Source organism: Beta vulgaris, chromosome 7 (assembly GCF_026745355.1).
Source record: "Beta vulgaris subsp. vulgaris cultivar EL10 chromosome 7, EL10.2, whole genome shotgun sequence".
Lineage (NCBI taxonomy): Eukaryota > Viridiplantae > Streptophyta > Magnoliopsida > Caryophyllales > Amaranthaceae > Beta > Beta vulgaris.
In genome coordinates this window covers 6,953,911-6,978,050 of record NC_079208.1, presented here as the reverse complement: position 1 = coordinate 6,978,050, position 24,140 = coordinate 6,953,911, and the positions used below count along the sequence as shown (strand labels likewise).

The window sequence follows — 24,140 nt, the reverse complement described above, 5'->3', positions numbered from 1 at the left end:
TCTTGGAACTAGTTTTTATCTTATTTTTTCTTTAAATAAAATAAAAAAGCAATAAATGTTTCTTGAAATGGTGTAAAATAATAAATATGGGAACATAAGTTAAAAGAAAAGTAGGGGTATTTTGAAAAGATTATGTAGAAATGAAAGATAATTTATTTCAGATAAATTGATAAAAAAGAAAATAGGCACAATATTTTGGAACACCCCAAAAAGAATATAAGCACTATATTATATCATGGGACGAAGGGAGTCTCATATATCTATATTTGGCCTTTTAGCTTTATAACTTTTAGGAAAAATTGTCGTTGTAAGCTAACCTTTAAGTTGTTTGCTAAAATTTAGTCACCCTTTTAATTAATTATCTTAAAAGAAACTAACACTTTAGTGCCTAGGGGTGAAAGTTCGGTGTGCGGTTTGGATTAGTGCCTAATCCAATCCGATCCGAATAAAATTTGGATTTCAATTTTTCAATCCGAATCCAAACCAATTAAGGTTTGAATCCGATCCAATCCAATCCAAATTTTCATACTCTAGATTGGATCCGATCCGAAAATCCGATTTTTTAAAACTCTAGTTTTGCGATGAAATGAATTAAGCACAACAACAACCTAGTAAAATTAGAAAATGATGAATTAAGTGCAGGTGGTGTTTTAGGGGAAGGGTTGAAGTGCTATGTATATTGGGCTATGGATTAGTTTTTTTATAAAAAAAAAAATCAATTAAGCACTTAAGCCCAATCCAAATACATAATACAAGACATATTACTATTTGGTTATATTGGATTTTTGGATCCAATTACCCTCAATCCAATCCGATCCGAAAATCCATTTTTTCAAAAAAATGTCAATCCGAATCCAATCCGAACACAGCTTGAATCCGATCCGAATTACTAATTCGGATTGGATTGGATTTTGGATTTTATCCGAATAAATTTCACCCCTACTTTAGTCCCTTAAACTTTAGATAAGTTGGTGTGAAACCTGACCTACGACAGTAGGTTGTAACAAGTAAATTTACTTGTTTTTGTTTAATTCTTTTTGTTTATCCTCTTTCCAAATTAAAGACCTACTTTCACCTTTTTTTCAACATTTCACCTTCTCTCTTCTTCCTCATCCAGGTGCTCCATAATCATTACTTTTCCATATTTTCAAAGGTGTTTTGTTTGTCTCTTTTATTTTAACTAGTTGTTGGACCGCGCGCTATCGCGCACGGCCCCCCAAGGTAGCAAAAATAATTGCGGACAACTAAATGTTCATCATTAGCATAATTATTTAGGAAAAACAAAGGCATCTAAACTTGGTAGTTAAGAACATAAGCTACATAGATTGCATTAGCTCTAAAACGCCCTTGTTGCGTATATAACATGTCACTATGGTTTGCGTGTTCTTCGACTTAGATAACCATACCAATAATATCTAAATAATCACGAAAGAGGTGACTGAGTTTGCATCAAAGACCCGAAAGTAGCATCTAATCCAACTTTAAGAAACAAATCCATATATGCTAACTCTCAAGTCTTACATATATTACAATTAATGATAATAAGAGACTTTATTGCTAGCTTTTCGCAATTGGCCTGTTGATCTATTGAATGATTCTGATATTCAATCCTTCAGTCATGTTCAACTCAATCTCCATAACTACACATTACGTCTCAGACTTTCAGTTACTCCTGTGCCTTTTCATACTCCGAGGTATTCATGTTGAATACATACCCAACATAGGATCAACAACCCAAGTATTATCGTTTGAAGTTCTCTTAACACCATAGGCTGTCGTAGTTTCTGTATTGAAAAGATAAAAAGAGGAAATCATATAAAGTTAGTATTTTTATCATCGTAAGATATTTTAAATAGTGAGAAATCACATGTGTTAATTCAATCATATCAATATGAATATCTCGGCCTAACTTTGTAATAGATCCATGGGGAGGAAACTGAAAGCAAATCAGACAAAAGCTTCTGATTTTTAAAGAAAGAGATTAACCAACATGCATCTAATTCTAATTAGATAAGGAAAAAACAATGTTAAATATAATGTAAATTAAATACACTAAAAGAGAAAGTGCACATGAGTTTATTATGTATAAGGTTTACACATTTATGATATGATTCAAGAGGTGACCTAAGTCAAATATGAAAATATAAAATCAACAAACCCTAATAAATCAATTGCACATACCTCGAGCATATATATAAAAGGCATTTTATTCCACCATCATAATAACTGACTGTAGAAAGGTTGTAACTTGGAATGAAATGCCTTCTGCCATCACCTCCATCCATTAAGCATACCTTCTGCCATCACCTTTGCCCACACAAGCATACCCATTTCCAAAGTCATTGTGTGTTACCTGTTTGTTGTATTATGATCTACAAGTAAGATAACAAGAATACCATACAATAATACTCAGTCTGTTAATTGTATATAAAAAGGCTTGATGGATGGAGGTGGTGGCAGTAAGTTTGGATAGTTAGGGAGATGTCTTGGAGGTTGGGAGCGATATGTATGGAGTAGTAGTGGCTATGGGTATTTATGTATATTGATATTAAATAAAAAGAAACTACCAGCTTATCAAGTTGTAGCTGACTTGGAAGCTTAGAAAGAAACCATGCATTATTGGGATTACTAATAGTGGAATGCCAATAGTTGGAAGTTTGGAACTATTATGATCGATTTTTTGAAAGTGTATCTATATTCCACCTAGACAATTGGGCAACAGTTTCAACAATTATGGGCGTGTTCATGTCAACTAATTCATCGCTGATTCCAGTTTTTTAGTACTCACTAAAAAGTAAGAATGCAAAATCCTCTTGTGCAGAAATTTTTACAACTCATTTCTTTTATGATGAAGGTGCTTAAACGAGACTTTTTAAAGATTAACCATGCTTCCTCTTTAATCAAACACGACATGCTTTTGGTAGCCATAAACAGTTCTAACCATGCTAACCCACAGAAGGGAGCTACCCACGTCCTAAATGAAATATACATGGTTTGAAAGAAGGTGTAAAAGAGGTCAGAACCAAGCTTAGACTACCCAGATACTTTATAGTGAGCTAAACCTAGAAAAATTAGGTTATTATGTCCATAACAGACATTACAACATTCTTAGCAACTCAAAAGAGGAACATTCTAAAAGTTGTAAAGCAGATCGATGAAAAAAAGACACTTCATATAAGCATACTCGAAATGCTAATTCCAATTCTTATACAATGATTAAACTATGACCAAAAATAAAAAATGGATACACATACCGCTCGTATGTATGGCTGCTGGAAAATCCAACAAATAATAATATAGGCCAAAAGCCACTGCATAGAGGGAACAACATACACAGGTTAGAAATCTAATAGTAACTACAGACTTAAAGAGTACAAGGAACCCATGACTCCAATATCATTCCCACTATTGGCCATCCTATTACAACAAAGAAGAAGCCAGCACCAAAAGTAATTGTTCCCTAAGCAACATTAAAAAAAAAAGACTGAAAAGTAGTAAACACCTAAACATGCATGAAGGAAACAGGGACGAAGAGAAGGTTATGAAGAAGTATACCTATAATTTTGAGGTTTCATTAAAAATTGCAAAGAAGACATCAGCCTGATGGTCACAAAAGCATAAAGAGCAATAGAATCGTGAGTAAGAATTAGAGATAAGTTACGCTAATCACACAGAGCAACACAAGAGCCTGTAGATGAACGACAATTGGTAATGTACTTGTAGCTCTATTTTTCCTTGGAATTACACTAATAAAAATATATGTTGGCTCACCTTCAAATTTGAATCGTACAATATGCCTAACACAATAGAGAAAGAAATAGATAAAGACATCATTCTACCATTGAATGTTGTGTGAGCACAGCTATGTCACTAAGACAGACATAGATACACATATAACATCATATATGTTACAGCTCTGTTTTACCGATGTTTTTTTTTTCCTTTACCATCTTTTTCTTCTTATCTCTCCATGTGTCTGAACTAACAATAACTACTACGTAAGTGTACATTTACTATGATAAAGTACAGAAATTACAAATCAAGAATTGAAAACCTTCTTTAGAGATTAAAGAAGAGTTGCAGCTTGTCGTGGCTGCCTATCTCTATCTCTATGTTTCTTCAATGTCTCCTTGGAAAACAATATTTCCACCCTCTACAACTAAAGAGGATTTACGTTGTTAGTATAACAAGATAATAAGTTATATATCAACTTCTAACAATAATAGAATGAATGAGCACATTACCACGCTTCCCATGGACGGTTAACCAAATAGTGAAAGTAAGTCAAGGAAATTAACACGTCTATAAGTGAAAGAATAAAAAATCTTAACCCTACAAGCTACAATGGCAAATAATATGTTTCGGCTATACCCTAAACTCATAAACTAACTTCCATAGAATAAATGCTAATTAGGAAGTACAGACAACGCAGACTCGATATATAGCAACTTCTCAACATAACAGTAGAATGGAAAGGGGTTACAAAAAAACAAATTGGTGCCAGCTGGAAAATTTACCTTGCAAGACTGTTGTCCTAATGGACCCAATGCCTCGTAAGGATTTGTTGTATAAGGTGTGAGTTGAAATTCTTCTTTCTGTATACAATTTAAGGTTAGTCACAATTCATTATGGTTCTAATAGAAAGTACCAGGCTTTAAGACCAAAAAATGCCCTCAGCTTGCTTTATGGCGCTACCATATGAAAACTTACCAATAGCCTAACGCATTCCCTGCTCATAAAAATAATGTTAAAGCACATATATAACTTGCATAATTGCTATATATTATGCTGAATCTGGGGAAGTTCTATTTTGATATGGTTTTTAGAGTAGCCAGTGTAATGCTGGAGAGTTTCAGTCCAAGAGGGACTGTTGCTAGTGTCCAGCGGGTAGCGTAAACGCTAGATGTAGGTTCACATATCTAGTTATTGATTGTATTTGGAACTTTACAACGTATTGAGAACTTCAATAATCAATCAACACAATTTTTATTGAGTAAACTGTAGGCTGTAGCTATGTTGATTGCTTATTAAATTGCGAAGTTTAATAAGCAATCAACACAATTTTTATTGAGAACTTTACAATCATCAAAATCATAGTTCCAAATACTTATTTCTTCTTCTTTTGAGATCACAAATATGAAATATCCCCATGCTTTAAATATAGCATTTCTTATAATTTATGGACATGGCTATTGCAAGTTCACATATAGTGCTTTTAAGCATCTATGATCTATGTCTCCAAGATCGCATACAATCTTCTATGATCTTAATTCCCTGTAAGCCTACCTACATAATATTGTGATTCCTGAATTTGCAAAAACAATATAGTCCATTTCCAACAGCGACAATATTGAACTTATCCAAACCAAGGATATCTTATGTTTCACATCCCAGTTACACAAAAGTAGTGTTTCTGCTACTATAAGGGGAGCCCTCAAAGAAGTTCATATAAATACATTAGTACATTTGGATAAGTGGGTGTCAGATTGTAGCTTAGTTGTTGGTGAAGTCTTGTGGGGATGGTATAACATCACGGGTAATTCCTAATAAGAGGAGTTCAAATTCACCAAAACCAGAACATGGACATCAACCAAAATACGAGATACAACACTTGAATAGTGATACAACACGAGATAGCAAACAGCAGTATAACACGAGATTTATTTTATTGAATAAGATAGCAAACTAAAACAGCAATACGACGCAAATTAATTTAATAAAATCAGAACTTTTTACATCAATACAACACGAGATAGCAGTACAACACAAGCTGACAAACAACAGGAAAAAAACGAAAAATTAGAGCAAAAATGAAAAAGAACAGAATAAATTTGAGTAATACCTAAGCCAGTGAATTCCACGAACACTCGATGATTGAAAAAATCGAACCACTGATAATTTTAAAAAGTTGCTTAAAATCAACTGAAAATTGAAATATCCAATTGAATTGTAGAGTAAAGTTTATGAAGAACCGCTGCTCAATCGTTGAGTTAGAGAGAATTGCGTTAAGAATATAATAGAATACAATATAACATTGAAACTTACAGTGAATTTGGGGCAAGTTCATAGTGATTCGAAGCTCGAAAAATTTCTAGAACAAAGAGCAGCAAAGCAGAGAACCGCATCACAAATAACCAAAAGGTTAGAGGTAGAAAGGGAAGGGAAGGGAAGGGAAGAAATAATGTAAGAGGCGGTGAACTATGTGGTATGGAAAGAGGACAGAGGTGAAAGAAGAGGGAAGAAATTAGGTTAGAGAAGATGAACGATTGAGAGGAAAAATGGGAGGAAAGAGATGACAAGAGAAGAACATGGCAGCCAAGAAATTTTAGCACTTTGGAAGGGCAAGATTGTAACTCCACTGTTACTAAGCACAGTAACAGAACTTCCCACTTTTTAATGGGTAATGGAAGAGAATCATCTTTGGAAGAGTAATGACTAGTAAAAGAAGTTTCTGCAATTATGTAGCAACTATTTTCTAAGAATGGGTAAATGGATGTACACCTGGCCTTGGGGGTTGTTTTGAGGGAACCGCCCAGGGCCCATAAATATAAGGGGTCCAAATTTTCAAAAAACTTCAAATAAATAGGATTAACAGCAACTACATTAAACAAAAATCAAGTTTGGCTTGTTGGTTTGCACTTGTACTTACTTGTGTACAAGGCCGTGAGCCTGTGAAGGCATAGGTTCAAATTCCTTTGGAATAAAAACTTTCTATTTGTCCTACATTAGCCTTTGCAATTTCATTTCTTGATCCAATTCATTGCAATTTCATTTCTTGATACAATTCATTGCCATTTCATTTTTTTTCCTCAACAAACATGACCCATCATTCTCTCTGTCTCCTCCAAATAAAATACCACTTTGCTACTTCACATAAGATCTACCATTTTTAACAAAATAACAATTGATATTTATCCTCTAAAGTTATGTATCTTGATAGGTGTGAGTGTCAAAAAGAATATCTTTTTATATAAAAATAGTATACTTATCCTAAAAAATATAATTCCTCCGTTTTTTAGTTGCCTACTTTAACTTTGATACTATTAAGATATATATACATAGGTTCTTTATCCGGGTTATTCAAACTTTGTGGAATTCACGCTACAAAGGTTAATTCTAAACTTATAATATGTGATCCTTAATTGTATATGCATGTGATCCTGATTTAAGTGCTTATGAATTAGATTCATGAAATTCCGCTTATAGTACTTATAGATTCCTACACCTAAAACATGCAAATTTTTGATCGTTGACTAATAGTTAATAAACATAAATAAAGGTAGTGCAAAGCAATAAAAACTAACAATCAATTATACACAAAAGTATATCAAGGGCCATAATCGAACAACCCAAACACTAGTGGAATAATTGTATATTGTTGCGGTTGAATTACGGCCACACATGGTACCAGTTAGGATCATCAAGGGCACGTAAATAAGAGCGAGGAATAGGAGAGATTTGTGGTGTAGAGGAAGCAACTAGAGCAAAGCAATCATACTTAGAGTTGGGCTTAACGATACCAGATTGGGAACAGGTCCTCAAGGATGACTCGGTGGCTGGTTGGACTCAGAGTACAATAGAGGAGAAGAAATAGATGAATCTGGGCTGCCAGGAGCTCAACTAGGTGCGGGAAATGTCGAGGGGCTACAAGGCCCAAATCGGGTGAGAAGAGGAAGGGATCAAGGCTTTGACGTTTGTAACACTCAAAGTAGGATGAAAAGCATGGCTCGCTAAGGAGGGAGTGTCCTGGGTTGGAGAATAAACTTCGGGTGCCATGAAAGAAGAGTGGGGGAAGAAGAAGAAGACAACGGCACGACCGAGGTTTAATGGTCTGATACCATGATAGACGTATGAATGATATGAAATACTCCCTTAGGAGGTTGGGTATATTATTTACACTATATATATGAAGAGTACAAACTTACTTAACATAATGAGCTCTAATTAAGGATTCTAATTATATTACATAAATTTGATTTATGAGAATATAACTAAACCAAGGCAACAAAAAAAAAAAACTTTATATTATGGTCATTAAAATGTCGCTTCTGGTGTGAATATATATCACTTAACCAGCAATAACTCTTCAACTTAACAAGATAAATTCACGTAAAAGCCATGCAAGATGTTGCCTTTTGGTGTCTCAACCATTCAGAGTCGTTCCTGACATTTTATAGGCCCGGGGAGGAATTAAAGCTTGGAGCCTCTTACACGTGGTAGCAGTGCTAGATTTTTCCAATTAAGTACTTTATTTGACAATTACTCAACAAAATAAGTATACTATGTTTTTTTCGTAAGTACACATCAAAATAGATATATATATATATATTATTGGATAATATTATATGTAAAGGGATAATATTATATTGTAAAGGGTAGAAAGGTACTTTCATAGTCATAGGTCTGTATTATAAACACTATATATATTGAATGCCAGGTTAACCTACAACAGGTTAACACAATTATTTCCCACACTTGTACATGGTATCACAGCCAAGAATTTTCTAAAAAAATTAAAAAAATTAAATACAATACAGAAAAGAAGAATTTTTTTTACGCCCCATTTTTTTTTACGACGTGATTTCTTTTCTTCTCCTGGCCATGGATCCCTCCACGCCATCCGCTGCCGCAGCAGCCTACTCGCAGCCTCTGCCGGATATTTCTGTCGCCGCCCCGCCGTCGACGTCGGCTCCTATCTCCGTCACGCCGGCCCACGTCGCCGCTGCTGGACCGCAGATTACTGCTGCTGCCTCATACTTCTCGCGTCCTTTTCTTTCTGGGTTGGAGTTCGCCCAGCCTTGGTCTGCTGGGGTTTCGTCTCCCGCCACCACATCGCGAGCCAGTCCCCGGTTTCCGCCCGGATTTCCGGCCTCCACAACGGACACCACCCTCAGCGGCGCCCTACCGGGACAATCTTACCCCATGCCGATTAATCCTCACGCATGGCAGTCCGCTCCGCCGGCCATGTCGCACGTTGGTTTGTCCTCTTCGACGTCGGTTTTCAATCTTCCAACGTTATCTGCCCCTAACTTGACGAATCTGGTAACTATAACTCTGTCTTCTCCTGAGGATATTTTACTATGAAAAACGCAAATCACTTGTCTGCTTCTTTCCCATCAATTACTTGGCTTTGTTGATGGTACTGCTGTTATTCCTTCTCCTACTGTTCTTGATGCTTTTGGTAATACTGTTCCCAATGTTCGTTTTATGAATATTTGCGTGTTGATCAGCAAGTAAAGTCTTGGATTTTTGCCACCTTACCTAGGGATGTTTTTGTGGATGTTCATGACTTATCTACCTCTGTAGAAATTTGGACTAGATTGCAAACTAGATTTATGCATGCTAGTATGGCCCGATCATGGAATTAAAGGGAAGGTTAACTCGTATTAAAAAGACTGATTCCCAGACAATGGATGGATATTTACGAGAAATTAAGGTGATTGCTGATTCCTTAGCTGCTATTCAATGTCCTGTGTCGAACCAGGATTTAGTGCAGTATACCCTTTTTGGTTTAGATCGTGATCCTGAGTACGATCATATAGTTACTACCCTCCTGCATTATCCTTCCCAATAATTTTGATGATTTGCGTCCCAAGTCGCTACTGCATGAACAAAGATTGAAATCTTCTAAGGATGCATCTGATACATCGTCCCATCATGCCTTACTTGCCGTTAAATCTACTGGTACTGGTTCACCTGCCTCCTCCCAGACTAATTCTGGAGGGAGAAATCGGGGAAGGAATAACAGAAACAGAGGTGGTAATAATAATTGTGGGGGAAACAATGCTCGGGGTAATAATTGGGAATGGTGGAAACAATAATAATCGTGGCCCTAGAGGAAACAACAACAACAATGGTAATCGGGACGCTCAAATGGTATAAGTAAATTTTCTAACTTGTCATCCTATAGTATGCCTTGCCTAGATTATATTACTAATAATTTGTCGTCTGCAGGGAGTAATTCATCGAATAGTAACAATGTTACCTCTACCCCTACTTCCGATACATGTGGTTTGTGTTGGTTTCCAGGTCACCAAGCTCCTACTGTCCCCAGCGTTTCAATCATAACTTTGTTCCTCCTCCTCAGAAAGTGTCACTCGAGCCTTAGCTGCACTGTCTGTTGGTGGTGAACTAATGACTCAGTCTGGTACCCGGATTCGGGAGCTGCATCCACATGACTCCTCAGGATGGTACGTTCTCTATTAAAACTCCTTATACTGGGTCTAGTTCTGTTGTAGTTGGTAATGGTACCTTACTCCCAATTAAAAGTACTGGAATTTAACTTTAAAAACTGCAAGTCGTCCCCTCCGTTTATCATCTGTCTGTCATGTCCCTAATTTAAAACATAATTTATTATCAGTTAACAAGTTGTGTCATGAAAATGATTGTGTTGTGAGTTTTGATAAAAATTCTGTTTATGTTAAGGACCAGATAACGGGGGAAGTTCTGCTTCAGGGAACCAGTAAGCAAGGTGTCTACCCTCTACAGCCCAGCATTGTCCCTCCTGAGCCTTCGTTCCTGCTTTCCTAGCCACTAAGGAGTCGGGTGACGTGTGGCATGCTCGTCTGGGTCATACATCTTCTAGCATTATAGGAAAATTATGTTCAAATAAATACATCACATGTACCTCTAAGTTTCATGATGATTGTGTAGGATGTAAGTAGGAAAATACATCGTTTACCTTTTGATTCTGTTGAACATATTTCTACATATCCATTATATAAAATTCATAGTGATCTTTGGCAATCTCCTGTTTTGTCAAATCAATTATTTCGCTATTATGTTGTGTTTGTTGATGATTTTTCACGCTATTCCTGGATTTATCCTTTACGTGAAAATCGGAAGCTTATTCAAATTCCTTATGTTTCAAAAGATGGTTGAAAATCTTTTTAATTGCAAAATTAAAATATTTCAAAGTGATGGAGGAAGGGAATTTGACAATTCTCCTCTTCTTCAACATTTTTCTGACAATGGTTTATTTTTCAAAAATCTTGTCCCCACACTCCAGCTCAAAACGGTGTTGCAGAACGCAAACATCGTCATATCATTGAAATGGCTCGTACTATGATTATTCATTCTGACTTTCCTGCGGAATTTTGGGTTGATGCATCATATACTGCCACTTACACTATCAATAGATTACCCAGCTCGGTTTTAGGGGGTGTTTCACCTTTTGAAAAATTATTTCATCGTCCTCCTTCCTATCAATTTTTGAAAACATTTGGATGTGAATGCTTTCCTTTGTTCTGAACTCTAAAAATCACAAACTGCAACCTAAATCTAAAACTTGTGTTTTTATTGGATATGCATTGGAATATAAAGGGTATCGTGTTTTGATCCTACTACCAAGAAAGTCTACACTAGTCGTCATGTTCTTTTTCATGAACATAAATTTCTGTATCGTGCTTTAATTGGCTCTGAGTCACCCGTGCCCTACACTTCACCCTTAGTCCTTACCTTTGACTGGAATTTGACAAATGTAGCCCCTGAGTCTTCCGCGTCCTCTGGCTCGCCCGGTCCAGTGTGTCCCTCCCCTCCCCTCGCGTCGTCGGCTCGGGCTTCCCCCTTGCCTCTCGTGGCCTCGCCCAGATCACCAGCTGCTGCCACGCCAGATCCCGCGCTGAGTGCTGCTGCCCACGCCAGTCAGCTCTCGGCTTCTGCCTCGCCCCAGTCTCTGTGTAGCTTGCCTGCTGCCACGAGCAGCCCGCCACACATGTTCTCGCCTGCCAGTGTCGAGGGCCCAGCCGATGCTGGCCCTTCTCCCTCGTCCGTGTCTCCCACATCTCCTCTTAGTCCAGCGTTGCCTCGCACGCCCCCTAGTCTGGTGTCTCCCAATCCCTCCCCTTGTCCGTCTCCCACAATGGTGAACCACTACCCCATGGTTACTCGTCTTAAAGATGGTGTGTCTAAGCCTCTTGTCTTAATGAATCTAAACACTGAAATTGTAGAGTCTGAACCTACTAATTTTAAGCAAGCGTCTAAAGACTCACGTTGGCGTCAAGCTATGTTAGATGAATATAATGCTTTGATTAAAAATGACACATGGGAGTTGGTACCTCGCAACTATGATAAGAATTTACTTGGTTGTAAGTGGGTTTACAAGATTAAATATCATTCTGACGGTTGTGTGGAGCGGTTCAAAGCCAGACTTGTTGTTTTTGGCAATCATCAGCAGGCAGGTATTGATTACTTTGAAACCTTTAGTCCTGTTGTTAAACCTACTACTGTTCGCTTGGTCCTTACTATTGCAGTTTCTCTTAAATGGTCTATTCGTCAGTTAGATGTCAAAAATGCATTTCTTCATGGTTTTCTAATGAAGAGGTTTATATGCGTCAACCTCCGGGTTTTATTCATCCATCTAAACCTACTCATATTTGTCGTCTCAGAAAGTCCATTTATGGTTTGAAACAGGCTCCTAGGCCTGGTTCTCCCGGTTTAGCAACTTCCTTTTATCTATTGGTTTCAAGTGCAGCAGTTGTGACACTTCTATGTTCACTCTCAAATATAGTGGCCATCTCATTATTCTTCTCTTATATGTTGATGACATTGTCCTTACTGGTAGTAGTCCTCATCTTGTTGCCAAATCCATTCTGTTCTTTCTTCTCAATTTGCTATGAAGGATTTAGGGGATCTTCATTATTTCTTAGGTGTACAGGTTGTGCGTACTCCTCTGGTTTATTTTATCTCAACATAAGTATGTTCTGATTTACTTCGTAAATTCCATCTTCATACTGTTAAACCAGTTACAACTCCTGTTGTCTCTAGAGTAACATTGTCTCTGCTTGATGGAGAACTTCTTGCTGATCCACAGATTATCGTAGTATGGTTGGTGCATTGCAGTACTTAACTATGACTCGTCCTGATATTGCTTATGCTGTTAATATGGTGTCCAGTTTATGCATGCTCCTCGTACTACTCACCTTCATGCTGTGAAAAGAATTTTCAGATATCTGCAGGGCACTTTGGATTATGGGCTGTATTTATACAGCAGCTCTCCTACTATTATTATTGCCTATTCTGATGCAGATTGGGCAGGATGTCCTGACACACGGCGTTCTACTACTGGCTATGCTGTTTTTCTTGGGAAGAATTTAATTTCCTGGCGATCTAAAAAGCAACCTACTGTCTCCAAATCCTCCACTGAAGCTGAATACAGGGCAGTTGCCTACACAGCTGCAGAAACTATTTGGCTCAAGCAACTTCTTGCTGACATTGACCATTTTCTCCGTCATCCTGTAATTGTCTATTGCGACAATGTCTCTGCTACTTATCTCACTGCAAATCCAGTTCATCATGATCGTAGCAAACATATCGATGTTGACTATCACTTTGTTCGAGAAATGGTTGCCAGGGGAGGTCTTATTGTTCGACATGTTCCTACACAGTCTCAGGTTGCAGACATCTTTACTAAAGGCCTATCTACTAACTTATTTACTAAACATCGTACCAATCTATCCGTTGTTTCACCCCGTAAAGATTGAGGGGGTGTATTGGATAATATTATATGTAAAGGGATAATATTATATTGTAAATGGTAGAAAGGTACTTTCATAGTCATAGGTCTGTATTATAAACACTATATATATTGAATGTCAGGTTAACCTACAACAGGTTAACACAATTATTTCCCACACTTGTACACACACATATATATATATATATATATATATATATATATATATATATATATATATATATTATATATATATATATATATATATAATATAATATATATATATATATAAAAGTGAGTTCACATGAGAATGCATACTTACATGAGAAATGAGAATGATATTTACCAACAACACCAAAAACTTTATTAGCACACTTTCCCATCAAACGGGATCTTTAACCAAAAACACAAAAAATACAAACGAATTCATAAATCACACACCCAAATACAATAAGAAAATTAATATTCAAACATCGTAGTAATGTAATGAAAGGTTTTGCATAAACCGAGTCTCTCGGATGGTGGTAGCGTGTTGATTTCATGGGTCTTCACATGTACCCTTGAATAGAGATGAACACTTCCTTTTCCCGCAACATCTTGCATTGGACAATCCGCAATAATTCCATTTATCGTTGATGCAACTTGCAAAAGGGTCTGCAAAAGTAGTACATGTATTGGTGTACATAATTTTTCAGGAGTATATCTAAGTAATAAATTATACTAAATGAATAAAAAAAGTACAAGTCTACTAGGTCTGATTGCTACAAACTACATACTTTCGGATATAATAAAACATGTACGAATGTTTATTATTCATGATAATGGATCCATATTTATTAACTGTAACTGAGACTAGTTCGACTTCTGTAAATATCAATAGGAACTAGAATTAGAATTGATCTCAAACAATTTCCATTTCTTTTTGTACTCGAAACTAGTTCTAAATTGAATAGTATCAAATTTTAACATCTAAGTAGTTTTGATTAAGAACAAATTAAACTATATATTCGACTATTTTGCTCACTTTTAGGTTTCGTTTGGTTGGATGTAAAACATTTTCTAGGGAAATGATTTTTCCTGTAAAACATTTTATAAAATTTAACAGTGAAGCTAATTTTCTTTGTCTGGTAAAAGAAAAATGGAAGGGGAAAAAAGATGATGGATAAAAGGAGAGTAAAAGACTGTTAAGAAGTAGGGAGAAAATATTTTTCCTTCTTTTTTAAAGGAAAATGATTTTACCTATACAAGAGCTATTTTCCCTCGATGGAAAACCTGTTTTACAATCCCTTATCAAACCAAACTACGGAAGATAAGAGTAAAAGAATATTCATATTCATAGAAAACATTATATACCCTACCAACTTGAGCCTAGTGCACACCCATTTAGAATTGAAATCATTATTAGTTGATAAGAAGATGTACTTCTAGATCTCCGGATCATTTACATAAAGGAAAAAGACGAACAATAACAGAGTAATCCTAAGGTTTAGCAACCCTCATGACTCATGAGAGATATTATAATAAATGTGTTAGTTGTAGGGACATTTTCCTCTCCAAAATATTGAATTATTATTATCTTTTCTCTATTTCTCTCATGAGGGTTGCTAATCTTTAGGGTCACCCGAAATATTTTCCGGAAAAGAAAGGGGTATAAAGAGAATGATAGATAGTGAAAGACTGAAAGGTCGGCGATTGATAATTACCAACACGACATACACCTCCCGAACAAATGTAACCAGAACAACACCAGCTAAAAATTCCACAGCTTTCCATACCACCTCCACATGCTCCTGCTTTCCCAGCGAACATTAATGGCACTGCAAAGGTTTGAGATACAAACTTGTAAATTGAAGGAAGTATAAATATCAAAGACTTTATAGATAGTGACAATAAGATTTGCAAAATGACCTAATAAAGTAACAATAAGCACTAGTGCTAATACGTTCTTCCTGAATGGCACTGCCTTGCGCTCCATTTTTGGACGTTACTATATATTCGGAAGATATATAATATGAAAGTTATTATTTTTCAGTAGTATTTGATTCTCGTTGTTTTTATGAAGTACCCTTGCAATCCTATCTCTATTTATACTTGAATTTCTGGAATCTGGCGTCAAACATCACTGAATAAGTTTGGCCGGCAGCTCCAGCACATACATGTTAATTTTATGCTATTTGTTTATTGGTTATAATTTTAGTCACTGATCATATTGTTATAATATATTCACGTATGATTAATGAGGGTAAAAAATTAAACTACATGTATAGTTACCATTTGACTTTTTGTTTTTTGATCGACTAGTTAGCTTAGAGGTCACAAGTTCGAACCTCACTATCGACTTATGCTTGGGCATAGGGATATTCTTATATCCCCTACTCTCAAGTGTTGATCAGTGTAGCTGGACTGGCTGACCTGTGCGAGGTGCTGGTGCATTAGGATCCTTCTTACTCGGGTCTCCAATAGGGCCCAAAAAAAAGTTAGCTTTTAACAATTGTATCAATAATCAAATACCCCCCAAAAAAATCAAATACCCCAAAAAAACAAATACAGAGCGTAGAAGAAGAAACATGTAAATATTTATGTAACACTGTATTAGGGTTGGGTTCTAATGAGAACCTTCTTATGGTGAGAACCGTGAGAACCACTTAAAATGAGCAAAACTTCCTAAAATGAGCAAAAAAAGTAACAAATGAGCATAAACATAAAATGAGTAGAAAATATTAAATTATCAAAAACGTAAAATGAACAAAAATGTAAAGAAGAAAAACGTAAAATAAGCATAAAAAAGTTCAATGAGAAAAAAAGTACAATGAGCAAAACGTAAAATGAGCAAAAACGTTGATAAATGAGCATAAAATTGTTAAATGAGCAAAACCATAAAATAAGTGAAATAAAAAATGAGCAAAAATATTATGAAATGATCAAAATCTTCGTAAAATGAGGAAAAGATGAGAGGTATATATATATATATATATATATATATATATATATATATATATATATATATATATATATATTAAGGTAAGATGAAGTCCCTTGTAAGGAAGGTGGGAAATTGGGGATCCCTCCTTGCAAGGGGTGAGACTCGACCCCGTGACCGTTGGGATCGGAGGTGATGCCAATATGCAAATAAAAATATACTCACTTTATTTTTTTTTACATTTGGGACATATTGACTTTTATACTTGTAAATACATATGTTCGATCATTGATATATTTGATATTCAATTAGTGAAAATATATATTGAAACTGATCCATCAACATATTACCTATAATATTTTCCCCGTTCTCTTCTAATATACTCACCCCTAACAATTGAGGTTCTTGTACTCTCCTATTTTATATAGTGGATTTCGAGTACTCATTTTTCCCACCCTAACTAAATATTGTGTGTGTACTTTTACTATTTTTGTTGTCACATATTTCCAATTCTATTTATTTTACTCAATCACTACATCTATAACTTACTTCTGCTACGCACTAAGAACTCCGACAAAGTTAGAGTAGTGGATCAAATATCATCTCCATTTCCTAAAGCTAGGCTTGTCCACGATTTATGTTTTGGCTCAAAAATTATAATGCGTGATAGTAGAAAATTATTTTTGAAGATCCTTTAAGAATGAAATTATACAATAATGTGAACATAAAGTAATATGTGAAAATTGCTACAATCATACTATTTGTTATGAATAATATGAACTTTATTTTTCACAGTGCAAAATAATACAGGGTGTTTTTGCTAGAAACTAGTCAAAAGAATGATGTGTGGTTAATGAGAGTGAAATCCCGAGTTGGAGTGTAATCCCGAATCTTATCACTCAAAGTCCTGCAAAACAAGGAAAACTGGCCCAGGGGTGTTCCTGAAAAAGCCCCTCCGACGCTAACGTAAGCGCTGGGTTAGAGAGAGAAAGTGAATAATTGTAGAGAGAGATGTTATGGTTGGATTAGGTGAGATTTGAATACCTCTTCATTGATTGGGCTTGCTACTTTTATGATGTTGCGGATTTCCCAGACAACAAATCCTATTGGGAGAACACCCCTACTTTTAGGAAAGTTATCTCCCTTTTATGGCAAAGTTATCCTTTGCCTAAAGAGCTAGTAGGTCCTGGGGAGCCCGTTGGACGAAACTTTTAGGTGGGCTTTATCAAATATCATTGGACTAGATTAAGGGTCCAAACAATTAACCCCATGCTGGATGACGAAATATGGAATGACCCATTCTTTCAAAGGCGGTCGTGCAGCGAAATCTTCGAATATTACTAGGGCATCCGCCCGTGGCTATGATCCCGAGAGCTATTTGGGAGATCCTTTTGGCTCTAAACTCTAGAGCTAGCAAGGAGATCCCCTTGGCTCTCCCTAAAGTCGGTCAACGTGGGGCCGAGAATCCTACTTTCCCGAGTGTGTAGTTGTACCTGGATTGGATCTTGGCTGACCCCGAGAAGGGAGGGGGAGGCATTCGATTCTCCTGACTTGCTACCCAAGCCCCGACGCCTACTCCCGGTGATCCCGGGGGGCGAGTCTCCCTAGTCATTTCTCCCAGCCCCGGGGTTGGGTTTTATTTGACCCCGAGGGGTATATTCTTAACTCGGGGTTTGGTAAAGTTTGGGAGTATGCAACCCGAGATGGTACTTCGCTAAAGGGCAGCTTGTCATGCCCGAAGATCCTCTCATGATCCTGAGCTAGGTAGAGTTAACCCTTGTCGTGCGATGTAGAGATCTCCGAGAGGGTAGCTCCATGGTTAGCCGCATGAGTGAGCTAGTTACGCTTGGTACTCCTCGGGAAGATGTTGCGCCTATTAGGAAGGACCCTATGACTCCGAGTTGGTCTAGGGTACTAGGCCATTTTTCATACAAGGGTCCCCTTGACAAGACCAGGAAGGGTGATGCGCCAACTCGACAGCCAATGAGCTCTTCCTATAAGGATCTCGAGTAAGGCGTAGAGGTACTTAACCAATTTTTTTGGCTAAGTAATGACCCCTTGGCAAGGCCGTGAAGAGTGATGCACCAACTTGGGGGCTAATGAGCCCTTCCTATGAGGATCCTGAGTTGGGTGTTAAGGTACTTAACAATTTTTTAGGTAAGTAATGAACCCCCTGACAAGGCCGAGACGGATGATGCACCAACTCGGGTGCTAATGATCATTTCCTATAACGATCCCAAGTCGAGTGTTGAGGTACTTAGCCATTTTTTGGCTAAGTAATGAGCCACCTGGCAAGGCTGAGAAGGATGATGCACCAACTCGGCGGGCTTATGAGCCCTTCCTATGAGGATCCCGAGTTGGGTGTTGAGGTACTTAGCCATTTTTTGACTAAGTAATGAGCCCCGTGGCAAGGTCGAGAAGGCTGATGCAGCAACTCGGGGGCTAATGAGCCCTTCCTTTGAGGATCCCCAGTTGTGTATTGAGGTACTTAGCCATTCTTTTTGGCTATTAAGATTTCCATGGTTGCAACCTTGGGATAGGTACTTGGGTATTTAATTATGTCTTAGCTCGACAATGGGGACTCATGGCAAGGCTAAGGAGGTTGATGGGTTCTGGGTTAGCCGTTAGCACCCGTGTCCCTTGTGAGGATCCGTCGTCCATTCCCGATGCGGTTCCCCTGCATAGCCCCTCAAATTCACTAAGTGGGGAAGATGAGGGAGTGGTTCCAGGCCCTTGGGACGTCTCCATAGCCCATAGGCATTGTAGCACTAGTTATCTTGAATGGCTCCTTTCGGATGGGGTTATTATGGTTTCTGAAGAGGGTGAGGATGAGGCCCCGACTACATCAGACTAAGAGTATCCACCATTGGATCTCGAGGGGGGGTCCTCACACTTACTATCCCGACGCCACTTTTATGAATTATATGGAGATGAACGCCAAGTATGTTGGGACTAAGTTTTGGATTCTAGACTCTTACTTTATCGTTCGCGCGAAGGATATAGAGTTGGTGTTGACCCCTGCGGTAGGATGTGTGTTTGTATATCATCAAAGTATGCAGATGGGTCTTAGGTTCCCTTTACACTCCTTGATTAAAGACCTCTTGAACACCTACCAATTGACGCTCACCAACAGTTGGTTAACTATAAATGGCTTCATATCCGTGTGCGAACTCCTCGGCATTACCCCGAGTGTGCGTCTATGGCGCAATCTTTTCACTCTAATGTTAGGCCCCGTTGATCTTCATGGCCCGGGGTGGTTTCGCTTCCAATGTAGATTGGGTTATAAGGTTGTTCGGGATGCTCCCTCCAATCAAAAGGGGTTTAGGCAGACATTTTACCACATCTACACAAGGGGTGAGTGGAGGATCCTTATTCCTCCCCCCGAGGCGATGGCGGGGATCTATCTTTTTACAACACCGAGGGCGGCGACAAGGGACCTCACCTATGTGCCCTCTAACTGGTTGACCACCCGCTATGTGGAATGAGATGTTCTTAGCGGTAGCAGGCTTGAGTTTTAGCTGCGACAAGGGTAATTTCGTTTATCAAATGTGTGAATTTTCCTTTTAGCTCTTGCAATTTCCTTGTCTCAGCTCTTGCCCGACACCAACTTGATCCAGTGATGGCCGAAAGATTCATCGACTGTGTTGTGCTGGCCGTTAAGCTCTTCGATGAGCTTGACGCGGAGACTATGTCGATCCCCCCACCTCCTAATGTAAGCTTTAACATTTTTTTATCGTTTTTATACTGTCCCAACTTGTATTTACCTCCTTTATTTCTAGGATACTGACACCAAGAAGCCTCATATCCGTTCCCGCAAGCTGAAAGGGGACATAGAGATGTCTCAGGCCTTGGAGAGGGCGGCGTCCAAGGCCTCTTAAAAGTCCTCTGTGGGAGTTTCCTCAGACAACAAGAAGAAGCCCGATGATGTACTTGAGGGTCCCCTTCAAGGTTTTTGGCGAACCTCCCTTAAAGCGATCCCGGGTAAATGAGATTGGAGTCAATGTTCCCTATACTGCCATTACTAAACCTCAAAAATTGGCTAGGGTGAAGAACGAAGTCAAAGCGATCTACACCAATGCTGACGACGAGGCCTTTCTGGCCCTTCGACACGGGGAAGTCAATGCCTTCTATGAGTCTTGGCTCGAGGTATGTGACTATCCCGAGTATGTACATTCTTTTTCACTTTTTAATTTACTGATCTCCTTTCTGTGTTTTCGTAGACCTTCATCCATATGACCTCGATGATCAACTGTCAGGCTCAATTCGAGGTGAGCGTTGTTGCCTTGACCAAGGAAGTGGACGAACTGAAGAAGCAAGTCTTCGATCATGAGGCTGAGATTTCTAAACTCAATACCGAGCTTCATGATCAAAATGAGACCTTCGAGGAGGCTCGAACAGCTGTTAATGAGATAAACATGATGAAGGAGTCTAACAAAAAGATCAAGGCTGACCTTGAGGCGGCTCTCATTGAGCGCAACACTGCTTAGAAGAATGTCGAGAAACTGCAAACTTGGTTGGCCGACTCTGAGAAGAAGGCCAGGAGTTCAAGGCACAAGTTGCAGAAAGTTCTCTCGAAGCTCAAGAAGGAGTAGGGGGAGTTTTTGGAGGAGTGGAAGAGGTCTCTCGAGGGGTTGGCCTTCATCAGGACAATGGCCACCAACTCCTATCGAATGGTAGTTAGGGAGACCAAGGTTCGCCTCAAGGGAATTCTTGCTGGTCTCGACTCTTCTTTGAATTAGCAGGACGTCGAAGTTGAATTCGACCATCGCATTGTTGAGAATCAGAAGAATGAGGTGTTCAAAGCTTCTACTGCTTCCAAAGTTCCCGGTGCCACTTCTCAACCGGCCACTATCAATGCAAAGGTGCCTATTCTTCAAAGCTCTACAACTTTTGTAGTCACCCTGAGCTCTGTGGTTCCTACTTCTGAAGCTGCAGACCCCGTGGCTCTCTATTCAGGCAAGAGCTCAGAGTACGAGGATAGTGCGGGTAGCACCGATAGTTCTCCTAACAAGGCCTTTGTTGTTTAGACTTCCTTCATTTTTCTCTGTACTTAGATTTTCTAGACTCTTAGAGAGTTTTGTTCCCTGGGTCATTAGGTTGTATTGCTTTTTTAATCTTTAATTATGAGTAATTTTATTTGAAACTGCCCCGAGAATAATTTTTCGAGTAAGGTAACCTTTATTTTGTTGGACGCAACTGTCATAAAAGTCGTAACACAGAGCCTTTTCATTCATGGTTATAAAAATGCCAACTCTAATGGGGTACAACAGATTGCCTCGAGTTATGGCTAACGAAATAAACTATTGGCTCAAGTGTGGCCAAGTTTACAAAACATCCCGCTAACTCTAATAGGGTACAACAGACTGCCCCGAGTTGTGGTTGATAAGATATTAGCTCAAGTATGGCCAAGTACAAACAGTGGCTCAACTATGGCCAAGTTACATTCTTTAACTTAAATGAAGTACATCTTCAAATTTTCTGCATTCCAAGGTTGGACCAGTGGAGTTGCTTCTAGTGATTCTAGTTGATATGTTCCCGGTTTGATCACTTCTGTGACTTTGTAAGGTTCATCCCACTAAGGCCTGAGCTTGCCATTTAGATGCGCCAGCCCTGTGGCTTCGACCTTTCTGAATACCCAGTCAGTAACATAAATATGCCTGGCTTTCACCATGAGGTTGAATTGCCTGGTCACCCGTTGCTTGTTGCGGATTGATTTGAGTAAGGTGTTGCCCCTAGACTCGAGCAGTAGGTCAAGGTCCACTCTTTTCTCTTCTTCATTCTTATCGTGCTCATAGAAGGTCATACTCAGGGAAGGTATCCTGACTTCAACCGAAAGGACAACTTCGCCTACCGTACACCAGATTGAAAGACGAATGGCCCGTAGTTTCCTTCAATATCATCCTTGATGACCAGAGGACTCCCTGGAGGTCATCAATCCAAGATCCCTTGGCCCCCTCCAACGACTTCTTAATCACGTTAATCACCACTTTGTTTGCGGCCTCTGATTGGGCATTCGTCTGAGGGCGGGAGACTGCTGAGAACCTTGTATGGATCCCAAACCTGGAATAATGATCTCGGGTTGGTCCGCTGTTGAATTGTCTCCTATTATTCGAGATGAGGGTCCTTGGAATATCGAAATGGGTGATGAGGTTCTTCCCTATGAAGTTATGAACTTGTTGTTCGGTGATGGAGGCTAGTGGTTCCGCTTCTAGCCATTTGGTGAAGTAGTTAATGGCCACTAGTAAGAACCTTCTCCACCCCGATGCTGCGGGGAAGGAACCTATCGAATCCACCCCCCATTTATCGAATGGTAACAATGCTTGTATGGGTTTCAGGGGGTTAGTCGGGGCCTGAGGGATGTCTATCATGGAGTTGGCAATTGGGATATTTCTTCACTTATTCCATGACATCCTGTTTCAGAGCAGGCTAGTAGTCCCAGGCTCTTAATGCTTTTCCGGCTATAGTCCTGGCCCCTTGATGGATGTTGCAAGCCCCTCGTGAATTTCCCGAAGGATGTAGTTGACCTCGAATGGTGTAACACACTTTAGTATTGGGTGAGTGTAGGAACTTTTTGTACAAGTTCCCCTCATGCCAAACAAATCAGCCCGACTTCTTTAAGGCTTCTGTCTCTTTCTCTCCCGATGTTAGTATGCCCTCTCTAAGGAAGCTTATGATTTCCTCCATCCATGTATCGATTCTGTTCAAGATGTGGACCTTAAGTAAGTTAATGCTTGGCTTTCAAATGATGGTCCCAGGGGTCAAACCTTCCGTTGAGCTTGCCATGCGAACTAATGCATCTGCTTGTTGGTTTTCTGATTTCGGGACATGATGTATGTTGAATGAGGAAAACTTCTTGACGAGTTCTCGGGTCTTGTTGAGGTACATCCTCATATTGTCTTCCTTAGCCTCGTACTCCCCCGAGACCTGCCCTACAATAAGTTGCGAGTCAGATTTGGCTGTCACTACCTGAGCTCCCGATTTGATGCATATTTTGAGACCTAAGATTAAAGCTTCGTTTTTAGCCTCATTGTTTTGAGCCAGAAAGTCAAACTCCACAGTATACTCCATTTCATCCATGACTGAGGGGATGATTATTAGCACAGTTCCACCACCAAACTTAGTGGCTGAACCATCCACTTGTAATTCCCATGACTCTTTTTCCTCTTTGTTAGTGGGTCGGGAGCTACATTCTGATAAAATCTGTTAATGCTTGGGCCTTCATTTCTCTTCGAGGCTCATATTCCAGCCCAAAATCTACGAATTGGTCTTCCCACTCGGTCATCCGAGTAGAATTATTCTTGTTTTCGATCACTTTTCTAATAGGTTGTCTGATCAGGATCTTAATGGGGTGTACTTGGAAATATGGCTTCAACTTCTACTACTAGTGCAAAAACCATTTTCTCAATCCGACTGAACCTGGCTTCAGCTCCTCTATAGGTGTGACTGATGAAGTATACTAGGTGGTGAGTACCCTCTCTTTCCGCCACAAGCACGACACTAAGGGCATATTTTGATACCGACAAATAGATGTAGAGAGTTTCTCCCGACAAAGGTGATATAAGCTCGGGCAAGGTTGCCAAATGCTATTTTAACTGCTGGAAGGGTTGCTCAGCCTTGTCATCCCACTCAAACTCTTTCCTTTTGAGTGCTCTGAAAAACGATAGGCTCTTATCAGCTGAACGAGATAAGAAACGACCAAGCGCTGCTAGGCATCCTGTTAGTCTCTGAACTTCTCTTACGTTCCTTGGTGAAGACATGTTTAATACT

General features: G+C 38.9%; 1 long non-coding RNA gene across 5 annotated transcripts; it reads right to left on the bottom strand.

Annotated features, from left to right (window-relative positions):
• Positions 1-1,480: 1,480 nt before the first annotated feature.
• On the bottom strand, positions 1,481-6,135 carry LOC125499555 (uncharacterized). 5 transcript variants are annotated; one of them, XR_008970450.1, is made up of 7 exons: positions 6,046-6,135; positions 5,843-5,891; positions 4,518-4,595; positions 3,556-4,159; positions 3,255-3,311; positions 2,182-2,353; positions 1,481-1,784 (listed from the first exon to the last, which is right to left on the bottom strand). It is a non-coding gene; the product is annotated as an uncharacterized LOC125499555 (long non-coding RNA). The 5 variants fall into 5 exon arrangements; XR_008970448.1 differs by lacking the exon at positions 5,843-5,891; XR_008970452.1 differs by lacking the exons at positions 3,255-3,311; positions 5,843-5,891 and having other exon boundaries at positions 3,556-3,600; positions 4,055-4,159.
• Positions 6,136-24,140: the final 18,005 nt, after the last annotated feature.